The sequence below is a fragment of the Sinocyclocheilus grahami genome, unplaced genomic scaffold (assembly GCF_001515645.1).
Source record: "Sinocyclocheilus grahami isolate Dianchi unplaced genomic scaffold, SAMN03320097.WGS_v1.1 scaffold807.1, whole genome shotgun sequence".
NCBI lineage: Eukaryota > Metazoa > Chordata > Actinopteri > Cypriniformes > Cyprinidae > Sinocyclocheilus > Sinocyclocheilus grahami.
This window is the reverse complement of record NW_015505986.1, coordinates 318,793-330,192: the sequence shown is the minus strand read 5'-3', so window position 1 is coordinate 330,192 and position 11,400 is coordinate 318,793.

The following is an 11,400-nucleotide window of genomic DNA, read 5'->3' as shown; positions in this document are numbered from 1 at the left end:
ATTTTCTTTGCATGAACTATTTATTCCTTTAAGTAAAGTTTTACAGACCAGTGCTGGGATAATAAGCATATACTGGACATAAAAATACAGATCTGTCAATTGCAGAGCTTGAGAATGATGTTAAATGATTTATATGCAGTGGAAAGCTTGTTGCTAAAGGTGTTTCTGAGGTTAAAAATAAAGATGTTCTGCTGACAGAAACCAAGTGAACATTTTTAGATGCGCTGGAGCTTAGTAGCATGAAATAAAGAGTGACTCAAGTCCAGCAGGGAGGATTATTTATGTATGCCAAATTTTTTGTTGATTTGGGACATTCTGGGGTAAAGAAAAGAGGTCTGCATAATATAAAAACAAGCGAGATGTCACAGGAGAGGCCAAACCTGTCTAATTAAAGAGGCTGTGTGATTTTAAATGCCACAGGTTTCTGGGAAAAGCAAGAGAGATCAAACTGACTCTTTGTGAGTGAAATTTCATCAATTGTCAGATGGAGAGTCTTGGACATATTTAATGTGAGCAGATCAATGAAATGCTATAACGCTGTGGCACATTATGCTTGGTGGAGTTCCTCTACGACAAGCTCATAAATTAACAAGCTCAAAGTCCTGACAGTTTCTGAAACACCTCCAATTTCACAGCGCTCTTCAAAACCTCTAAACGCAAACTACAGACACTGCCGAGCCCAGTAGGAATCAGATCTCTCTAGCCCACACAGCTGTCAGCAACAGTGCTTCTTTACAGGAAAATTAGACCTCTTATGATTTATTTAATTCATAATGGCATAAAAAACTGACATAGGCCTCGACAAAAACTAAAACTGGATTGCTCACCTCAGGAAAGTTTCACAAATTGCACAGCTTTACTGCTGCCTCTGTACCAAATGCTTTCAAATTTTATAGACTCAATTTGTGGATTGAATAAATGGGGTTTGATAGTTAATATTTGATTTTTCCTGTCAGTGAATAACAAGATTTATGTCTCCATAAACAAGAGAAAACAGAAAAAGCATTATAAAACCCTGGCATGACATTTCATAAACAACTATATAAAGATTTTACCCACGAGAAGCAATCGGAGCCATAAAGAATGAGCACAAAATCAATCTTTTTTTGTTTTAAAACAGCCCCAGTATAATATAGCTGATGAATAAACGTCCTTTACATTGGTAAACTCTCATATACAATGAAAATATACATTCCGCCACAATCCTGAGGTTCTTTCATGGTTAAACTGTATCGATTTGTTCATTCCTATGAAAATAATCCCCAGCATAGTATTTGATTGCCAATAGCCTTTGGGTGTAACGGAGTTGGGCAAATCCCATCATTAGACACTGTACAGATGAAAATTTAGACTTCAAACGCAACCATTAGGAGGTTTTTTCCTCACACAAATTGAGCTAGACAGCATGTTTCTGCTTCTTTTTTCCGATTTTATGTGAAGGAAACTCTCAGTGTTAGAAAAGAACAGCGTTCGGTAATGGCCCTTCCATCACACTCGATTCCTCTACTCTGATCTCTGTCAGGCATTGTGTTTGATGATAAAGTGCGTTCATGTGCATCTCACAATATTGGATCCGGAGAAATGACTACAAAATTTTTATGAAACTATCTGCCATGTTCAAACCACTCAGATAGACCTCTCCGCTCCATGGGCTTTCAGCATCTTTCAGCCTGTGTTGTCATTCCGTTGCTTTCTATTGAAATCTCTAAATTGCTTTAACTGTGGGGCTGGGACGACGTCACTCACAACGTCACTCAATCTCGTCGGACATCAGGAACGCTCGGACGGAATTGCCAAGAAAAGCAAAGCAGAGTTGTCTTCAATTTACGAGACACGAATTTGTTATGAATCTATAACTCCAGGAAAGAGGAAAGTCATAAGATCTAAAATACATGCCTCAGTAGGGCTTCCAAAGGAGATAACACCCATATAAAATCTCCAATCTCCCTCCCAGGCCCTGTTAATGACAGAGGCAGTTTATTGATGAAGAACTGATGTCGCAAACCGATAATTTAACTGGTTTCATTTTTATCACCCACCTCCTAGCAATTACTGTGACCTCTTTTAAGAGCTCTCTGTGCTGTGGGCTAATTGCTTGCAGAGGACAGAGGAAACACTTTCAAATGAACCAGATCTTCGCGTTCTACATCAATTTAACCAAGACACTGTTTACACCTGGTATTAAGATGGAGTGATTTGATCACAAGTGGTCAGCCGAGACGTATCACTGTTTACTCCTGCATTAAGACGTGATCACTTGCGACTTGTGTTTTGAGGGAAGGGTCTCTGATATAGTGACTAATGCATTACTTATGCCAGTATGTTAGTGCAAGTAAAGAAAAAGCTCAAAGAAAGAAAAAGAAGGTTAAAACCCATCAACCTTCTGATGTGGTTTGTGTGATCGAATAGTAAAATGTTTTAGACCTCTTTAGCTCTTTTCACTTATGAACAGATGATCTGAAACAAATCTTAAAAGAAGGTGCACTGTACATGGGGTCACTGTGGTTAAATAACAGGTAACACGTTCTTCCTAAAATGTAAATAAGCTACATATTTTCATGTAGAAAATCCCATATACACTATTCAAAAGTTTGCAGTCTGTAAGATTTTTTAATGACTTTGAAAGCAGCCTGCTCACCATTGCTGCATTTATTTGATAAAAAAAAGAAAAAAAAGATTAAATTTCAGATACTGAAATATTATTTAAATTTACAATAACTGTTTTCTTTAGTTTATTCCTGTAATGGCAAAGCTGAATTTTCAGCATCATTACTCCAGTCTTCAGTGTCACATGATTCTTCAGAAATCATTCTAATATGCTGATTTAGTGTTCATAAAATATTTCTTATTATTAATGTTTAGAACAGTTGTGCTGCCTAATAATTTTGTGGAAACTGGGATACATTCTTTTTTCAGATAAGTTTTTAAAATATTCTTTGATGAATAGAACGTTCAAAAGATCCGCATTTATTTGAAATAGAAATCTTTTGAAACATTATAAATGTATTTACTGTAACTTTTGATTAATTTATTGTGTCTTTGCTGAATGAAAGTATTAAAAAAAAGCTTACTGACCCCAAACTTTCGAAAAGTAGTGTAAACTGTGTTTTTATATTTTTAAAATATAAAAATATTATAAAGACAACATACTGTAATTAATTGCTTCCACAATAAATAATTGGCTTTAATAGGCTACTGTCATTGTACCAAAGCCAATTGTTAAAATATTATTTTATTATGTTTTTTTATTATTACAGGCTGAGAATAATATGATAATTTGTCTTTCAGTTATAAACTAGTGGAGTAAGCACAACAAAATATCCACTATTAATCTCATGATTTCTGACCACTCTTTATAAAACAGAATGAAATTATAATATTATCAAATTTTGTACATGTTAAACATATTGCATTTTGTTAAATATTTCATAAATATCTTAGGTGCACAATGCACATTTTACAGCTTTTGACAGCCCTAAAAAATTTTTCTCAAAAATACCCTTTGCAAGTCCCTGGTAGACCCCAGTTAAAAAAAAACCCTGCTCCAGCACACACCAAGATGTAAACATGCACATACTGTATACACACTGCAAGTTTCTAATTCTTTTGTCTTCTCAGTGTCTGTTTTTCCATCAGTGTATCAGCATGAGACACGCAGTCATGTAACTATAATTACATATTCTGTGCTAATGAAGGGCTTTGGCAATTAAAGGGCTTAAACGAAAAGCACACACGTTCACAAACCAATGTGATGTGTCAAACAGATGCATTTTTCTGCAGTGTATTTGTGCAATGCTATAATACAAGGGTTAAATGTTTTGCTCAAATAGAGGGTGACTGTAGCAAGTGGAACCCATGTAACAATTATTAATTCTCTGCTGGTCAAGGGCTTATAGCGTCAAAATCTGCTGAGAGAGACATTCTGGGATGCAGCGCTTGGTTTTCAATTATGTAGTGCTGTGTTACACACATCATGAGTGACAGCAGGGGAGAGCAAAATTGAAATGAAACTCAACTTGCAACTTACTAGGACGGGCCATGAAAGCAACTCAAAGCTAAATTTCATTAATTCGATTTCTAATGGCCCACAGTGGGACTTGTCCTTGTTTCGCTCCATTCTGGCACATTTCTGGCACATTTTTTACAAGGAAATATATGTTCAAAAGTGCTTGACATTCATGCGATCAAAACAAACATACTGCCACTTAACCTCAGCCCAGAATGGAAGTTCATTATTCTCAAGCACATAAGAAAGTCGATAAGTCTGCCACACACAGCGGGGGAAATCATATTTCTTCCTTTATCCACAGAGTGCTTGAACCGAATGAAAAAAAACCTGTGATGAAATATCCCGGGTGAATGGATCATGGGAAAGGACTGACAGGTCAATGCTCTAGTAGACACTTATTCAGGAAGAATACTTCTTCTGAAAGCTTGTTTCTTTTCCTAATGCTTTAATTTTGTGTCCCTGACCACAGATTGCACCGACCCGCATGCTAATTTAAGAGGAAATAAATACACGCTGCTTATCTGGTGCACACAAAAGCAAGTTCAAGGCACCTCACAAATCATGTTTCAGAAGGGAAATCATGTTATGTATCAAAGCTGAACCTGTTTTTACTGGAAGGAGGAGGTTTTGCTTGTAAACAGCCCACTGTTTCTCCCTCATACATGAGTCATAACATGAGAGCACCAGAAATACTATTATTATCAATGTGATAGCGAAAACAGATGAAGTCTAGGATGACATAATGTGGTATAAAAAGAAAAACATTTCCCCTCCATTCTGCATCCAGGCATGTTGCAAAAATTCAAGGACCTGTCAACAGAGGGCACTGTAATCTATGGTACAAGGCCACTGTCACCAGAACAGCTATAGTCCCCTGGAGTTACACATCTTTTCCTCCCAACTGTTTCATCTATTTGTGAATTGGAATATGGCATACAGGGACTGCATGAACAATTAAGCTTCAGATGTGAAAATTGAGCTGCCGATAAAAATCGATAGAAAGCAAAATGAGTTGAAAAAGAGCTGACTCTCATTAGATTGCTCCATGCTCGGGGAAAACACGACCCAAATAAAGATGCATGTGTCTCCACAACTGAGAAAAATGCATCTATTCTTAGAAACGTGGTGAAAATGTATTGCTTGTCTTGCAGATAATAGAATTTGCTTGCATTGCTCATGACATCCCTGTTTTGAATGGCTGTTGTTGACTGGGAATGATATATCCCAGTGTACGATGGGAACAAAGATTATGGTAACCGGAATGTTTCTGTTATTTACCAAATCTTGACAAATATTTCCAAATGCTGCCTGTCATTCTGACAGTTATAAAGAAAACCATGCAAATGTGGTATGTCAAGAAACACACAAGAATCAATGAAAATCCAGCTACATCCAAACAAATAAATGGCTAGAAGGCCAGATTTTCAGTGAATTTTTGTTGAATAATGCCTTTGATCCTCTAAGCTATCATATGGCTTCAGAGCTTGGCATCTTGTAAACGGGTCACATGAATACTTGTATGATAATTTAATGGTGCTTTTGTCCTTTTTGGAGCAGCCAGTCTCTTTTGTTGTATGAGTTTTTCAGCAGCCATCTTCTAATATGCTGATTTACTCCTCAAGAAACATTTTTTATTACTATCAAAGTTGAAAATAGCTGAGTTGCTTAATATTTTTGTGGAAACCCTGATACGCTTTTTTTTTTCAGGACACTTTGATGAATAGAAAGTTCAAAAGAACAGCATTTATTTGAAATATATATATTTTTTAACAATGTAAATGTCTTTAATTTAATACATCCCTATTGAATAAAATTATTAAATTTTTTATATAAAAGTTAAAATAGTAAAATAGCATTGAATATATATCAAATCCACATACACATATGGAATGGCACAAACCTATGAAGCTAATACAAATAAAAAATGACAGATTGATAATTTTGCTTGTAAACAGCCCACTGTTTCTCCCTCATACATGAGTCATAACATGAGAGCACCAGAAATACTATTATTATCAATGTGATAGCGAAAACAGATGAAGTCTAGGATGACATAATGTGGTATAAAAAGAAAAACATTTCCCCTCCATTCTGCATCCAGGCATGTTGCAAAAATTCAAGGACCTGTCAACAGAGGGCACTGTAATCTATGGTACAAGGCCACTGTCACCAGAACAGCTATAGTCCCCTGGAGTTACACATCTTTTCCTCCCAACTGTTTCATCTATTTGTGAATTGGAATATGGCATACAGGGACTGCATGAACAATTAAGCTTCAGATGTGAAAATTGAGCTGCCGATAAAAATCGATAGAAAGCAAAATGAGTTGAAAAAGAGCTGACTCTCATTAGATTGCTCCATGCTCGGGGAAAACACGACCCAAATAAAGATGCATGTGTCTCCACAACTGAGAAAAATGCATCTATTCTTAGAAACGTGGTGAAAATGTATTGCTTGTCTTGCAGATAATAGAATTTGCTTGCATTGCTCATGACATCCCTGTTTTGAATGGCTGTTGTTGACTGGGAATGATATATCCCAGTGTACGATGGGAACAAAGATTATGGTAACCGGAATGTTTCTGTTATTTACCAAATCTTGACAAATATTTCCAAATGCTGCCTGTCATTCTGACAGTTATAAAGAAAACCATGCAAATGTGGTATGTCAAGAAACACACAAGAATCAATGAAAATCCAGCTACATCCAAACAAATAAATGGCTAGAAGGCCAGATTTTCAGTGAATTTTTGTTGAATAATGCCTTTGATCCTCTAAGCTATCATATGGCTTCAGAGCTTGGCATCTTGTAAACGGGTCACATGAATACTTGTATGATAATTTAATGGTGCTTTTGTCCTTTTTGGAGCAGCCAGTCTCTTTTGTTGTATGAGTTTTTCAGCAGCCATCTTCTAATATGCTGATTTACTCCTCAAGAAACATTTTTTATTACTATCAAAGTTGAAAATAGCTGAGTTGCTTAATATTTTTGTGGAAACCCTGATACGCTTTTTTTTTTTCAGGACACTTTGATGAATAGAAAGTTCAAAAGAACAGCATTTATTTGAAATATATATATTTTTGTAACAATGTAAATGTCTTTAATTTAATACATCCCTATTGAATAAAATTATAAATTTTTTTATATAAAAGTTAAAATAGTAAAATAGCATTGAATATATATCAAATCCACATACACATATGGAATGGCACAAACCTATGAAGCTAATACAAATAAAAAAATGACAGATTGATAATGATCATTTGTATCGCAACTTCTAGATAGGAAGGCTCATGTTGAGAGAAAGTCCTGTCTATTTATCCTCCATTAGAGGCCAGGATTTAGTATGTGTGTGTGGGCAGAGATTTGAGAGACTGGGGAGAAATGGTTGTTGTTGACCAGTAATCTCTCAGCGCCTGATCAATTTAGGAAACCTCGGCTGATGTCCCCTGACAGCTGTGGCACCAAAGCGGCTTGGAAACTCTCTGAATGAAAAGCCTGTTACAGTGGAGCTGTGTATCAGACACTGCAGATGGAGGAAAAGCCTTATCTTCAGAGACGACTCAGGTTTGCACCTTCAACAACACAGCAAGTTTCTCACAGTCTGCAACTGCTGTTAGAACTCAGACGCACTGAGTCTTACTATTGCAAAGGACTCAATCATCAAACAACATGACCCACATTAAAATCATCAATCATGAATACATCCGCTGAGCCCAGCAATGTTAGAAATAACTGATTTGAATTCAAACTCCCTCCACTGGTGTTAACAGCAAAACTTTGGTAAAATACAGTGGACAAAAGTTTCTCTGGCTAAAGCCCTGATAATGGGGACATGCACTGATAAATGGGAATTGTTCTACAATATGTCCTTGAAACAAATGTGCCTTGACCTGTTTTATCCCCAAGTGTCAGAATTCAAATAAGTATTCCTGGGCTCCGAGACAGTTTTTTGACATGCGCACCGGATGCCTGTCACCAGCTACCATCACAAATATGTTAATGGAGACAAACAAAGGAGAATCAGCATGTGTTAAAGCACAAGTATTTACTCACCCACATGTTGTTTCAAACCTATAAAGGACAAAAACACCATAAAAGAACACAAAAGTGGTTCATATGACTCATGCACTACATATACATGTCTTTTGTAGCCATACAATTGCTCTATGTGATAAACGCACATAAATTTAAGTCATTATTCACTGAAAATCACAGAGGTCACCATTCACTGTGTAGAAAATCTGTGATTAAAAACTCCTTTTGAATTTAACAGAAGGCAGGCATACAGGTTTGGAACATCATTAGAGAAAAAAAAACACAAATGTGAACTATCCCTTTAAGAGACAGGCATATGCTTCTGTTGTAGGACGAAACGTGGGGAGACCTGTGTGGTAAACATTTTAACAGCAATAGTAACCTTAACGTCTCCAGCAGTCATTCTACCATTAGCACAGAGTGGGTGGGGTGCGAACAGCACGTGTCACTTCCTGCGAGACCCATCCCTCTTCACAGCGGATGCTTGTAATCCCTGTGTTGAGTCCAGACGGTCATGCCACGGTACAACACTGCTAGCACAGATTGAGCCAAAACACACAAGCACGCTCTCCACACTTCCTGCCATTTGGCCGTATATGTTACGTAACTCCATATTCAGGGTGCAAGACTGGATGTATCACAGTTAATAAGAATAATCAGTCTGTAAAGCCATAAATTGAGAAGCACTGGCAGGTGGGACGCAAAATTGAGTACCAGTGTTCAATAGATAATAAAATGTATCAATAAATCCTTTGTGACATTGTGTCATGTGACCTGTTAAAGACACCAGCAATTCATATTCCATGTTAACCAGTTAACCATTTACAAAGACGTATCAGTGAAATGACATTTCAATTCTTAATTCGTTGAATTTAATGTTTCAGTAGTGTGCTGATTGTTACTATTGTGATAGAGCATTATACATCATGAAATGTACCACAATGCATTACTGCTTCCAAGCATCTTAATTCAAGATCATTCTGTGAATGAATGATTGACACATTAACAGAATTTAATGGATGCACAGTCACATGTGTTCATGCATTGTCTATTTTGTATTGGATAAGCCACATTCAAAGCCGATCAGAGAGGGTGAAAACTATCCACTCTATTTAGACAACATTAAAATTCTATTTAAGTACGCGTGAGCAAGTGTGTGTGTTATGATAAGTTAAAGCGTTTGCATCTATGTGTCTGCACTATAATTTCTAATGACATGCTTGGAGCCGCACACCCCTGTGGCTTACGGCTGGAATGCATGGGACTGCAATGGCGGCCACATTATTTTGTAGCGTGACGAAGTGGTTCTGCCACGCTGGCTAATGTGGCTGTGCTTTCCTGTGAAGTGCTGATGACGGGGCAGCTCCCGTTCTTCTGTCCCCGGCCAAAATTCTCCTGGTCAGTCATGCTTTTTCTCTCTCGCTCTTTCTGCTGCTCTTGCATTAATAAAGCATACAGTGAAGATTTTCAAAGCTTCCACTTCTGCCAGTGAATGCATGATTTTGAAGCATTTTTTTTTGTTACTGGCCTGAGAGGGAAGTTCAGGTCAGTCTTTCAATACTACAGCCCACAGATGCAGAAACCACATGCAGATCTCGTGACGAGGGTTGCATGAATTAAGTGATATGGCCAGAGATATGATATAACTTCAAAGTATATTTAAAGTGTGGAGGTGTTAAAGTGGTCCACATGCCAAGACCAAACACAACGCACAAACAAGATCTCCTTAATATCTCAACCCTTTCACCTAAACAGCAACTAGATAGAAAAGACTTATAGTATTTCTCCTATAGAGTTTCATTAGATTTCAATGATGTCTCACACTGTCCTCAAATTTGGCTGCTCAGACACCAAAAATGATTTCTCTGAGCTTACACATTTCTGCTATAATTCTGTATATAAATATACAGAATGATGAGAAAATAATTTTCATCATCTAATTTGCATCTATATTAATATAAAGAATTACACACATCTGAAAATAAACCCTGCTAATAGAGAATGTTCTCAGAACTTTGGCTTTAAACAACTTTGTGAAATCTGTTTATGAACAAATGTTCTTCCAGTAACATTAATAGAATGTTTGCCTAAAGTTATCTGGTCTTTCATAATGCCCTCAAAATGTTAGCATAAAAACATTATTTATACATCGTTTATGGAACTTTTGTTGAATTTTTAAATGTTTTTATTTGTTTCAGAGGAAATTCAAAAGCAACTCTTCCATAATCTTTGCAAAATTATTAAATGGAATGTTCCCTTAACATTTGTTTATCATTGAAAAACACATTTTTAAATCATTTTAAAAATGAACGTTTTGAACATTCAGAGAACATATAACATTTTCAGAACTTAATGGGAAAACTATAGCTAAATGTTCGTAGAACACATTTTGTTTCATCTGGGAAGTTGATACTTATATGAACTATAACTGAAAATCTCACTGAGACTCCAGAGCGATGAATGGACAACCTCCCAGCAATAAAATTGTCATGTGCTCAGAGAGCTTTACCGTAGATGGTATTTTTAATCTCTTTTTCTCCAAATCTGGGACAGTGGGCTTTTCACCATCTGGGACAAAAGAATCGCCATTGTGGCTGTGACTGAATGACCGGTTTATGATTATCACACTGAGGTAATTAACAGCACTCCATGTGGATTATTAAGTGGTACTTTGTGGAGGTTAATTAATTGCACTGTTCTAATTACAATGTAAATTAAAACTGCAAAAAACAATGAGCATTTCCATGAGAGTGTAATCAGTCAAAAACCATACACACCAAGATAAAAATATTTCTAAATAAGGGACACATGCAGTGTACTGAAAGAACCTTATTCACATCAAATAATTCACTGTCGCCCTGATTTAGATCCCAAATAAATGTTGCTAATTTGCTTGCGCAATCTAACAAATTGTGTGTGTGTGCACTCTGTGAACGTACTGTATTTAATTAAGTATAACTGCATACAGTATAGCCCAATTAGCAAATAGTTTCGACACCCATATTTAAATCAGGATTTTAGTTTTATGAATTCGGGATGACAACAATGCATATTCAGTAAGGATTTCACGTTTTAGAAGAAATGTTCTAAACATTTCGGCTTACAGAAAGTTCATGAGAAATAATTGTTAAATCTCACCGTAGTCTCTGTTCTCCGCTTGCAATGACAGCAGCCATGCTCCACGTGATTCAGATTAATACTTGCCTTTTGGTCATATTAATTTGCACACGCCATTTATGAAATGACTTTCAGGGTTGATAAATCGATTTGCGGCTGCAATTTAATCTTGCATTGACACCACCCTTTATTTCGCACTTTTATAGAAGCACACCCTAAATTACATATTCATTAAG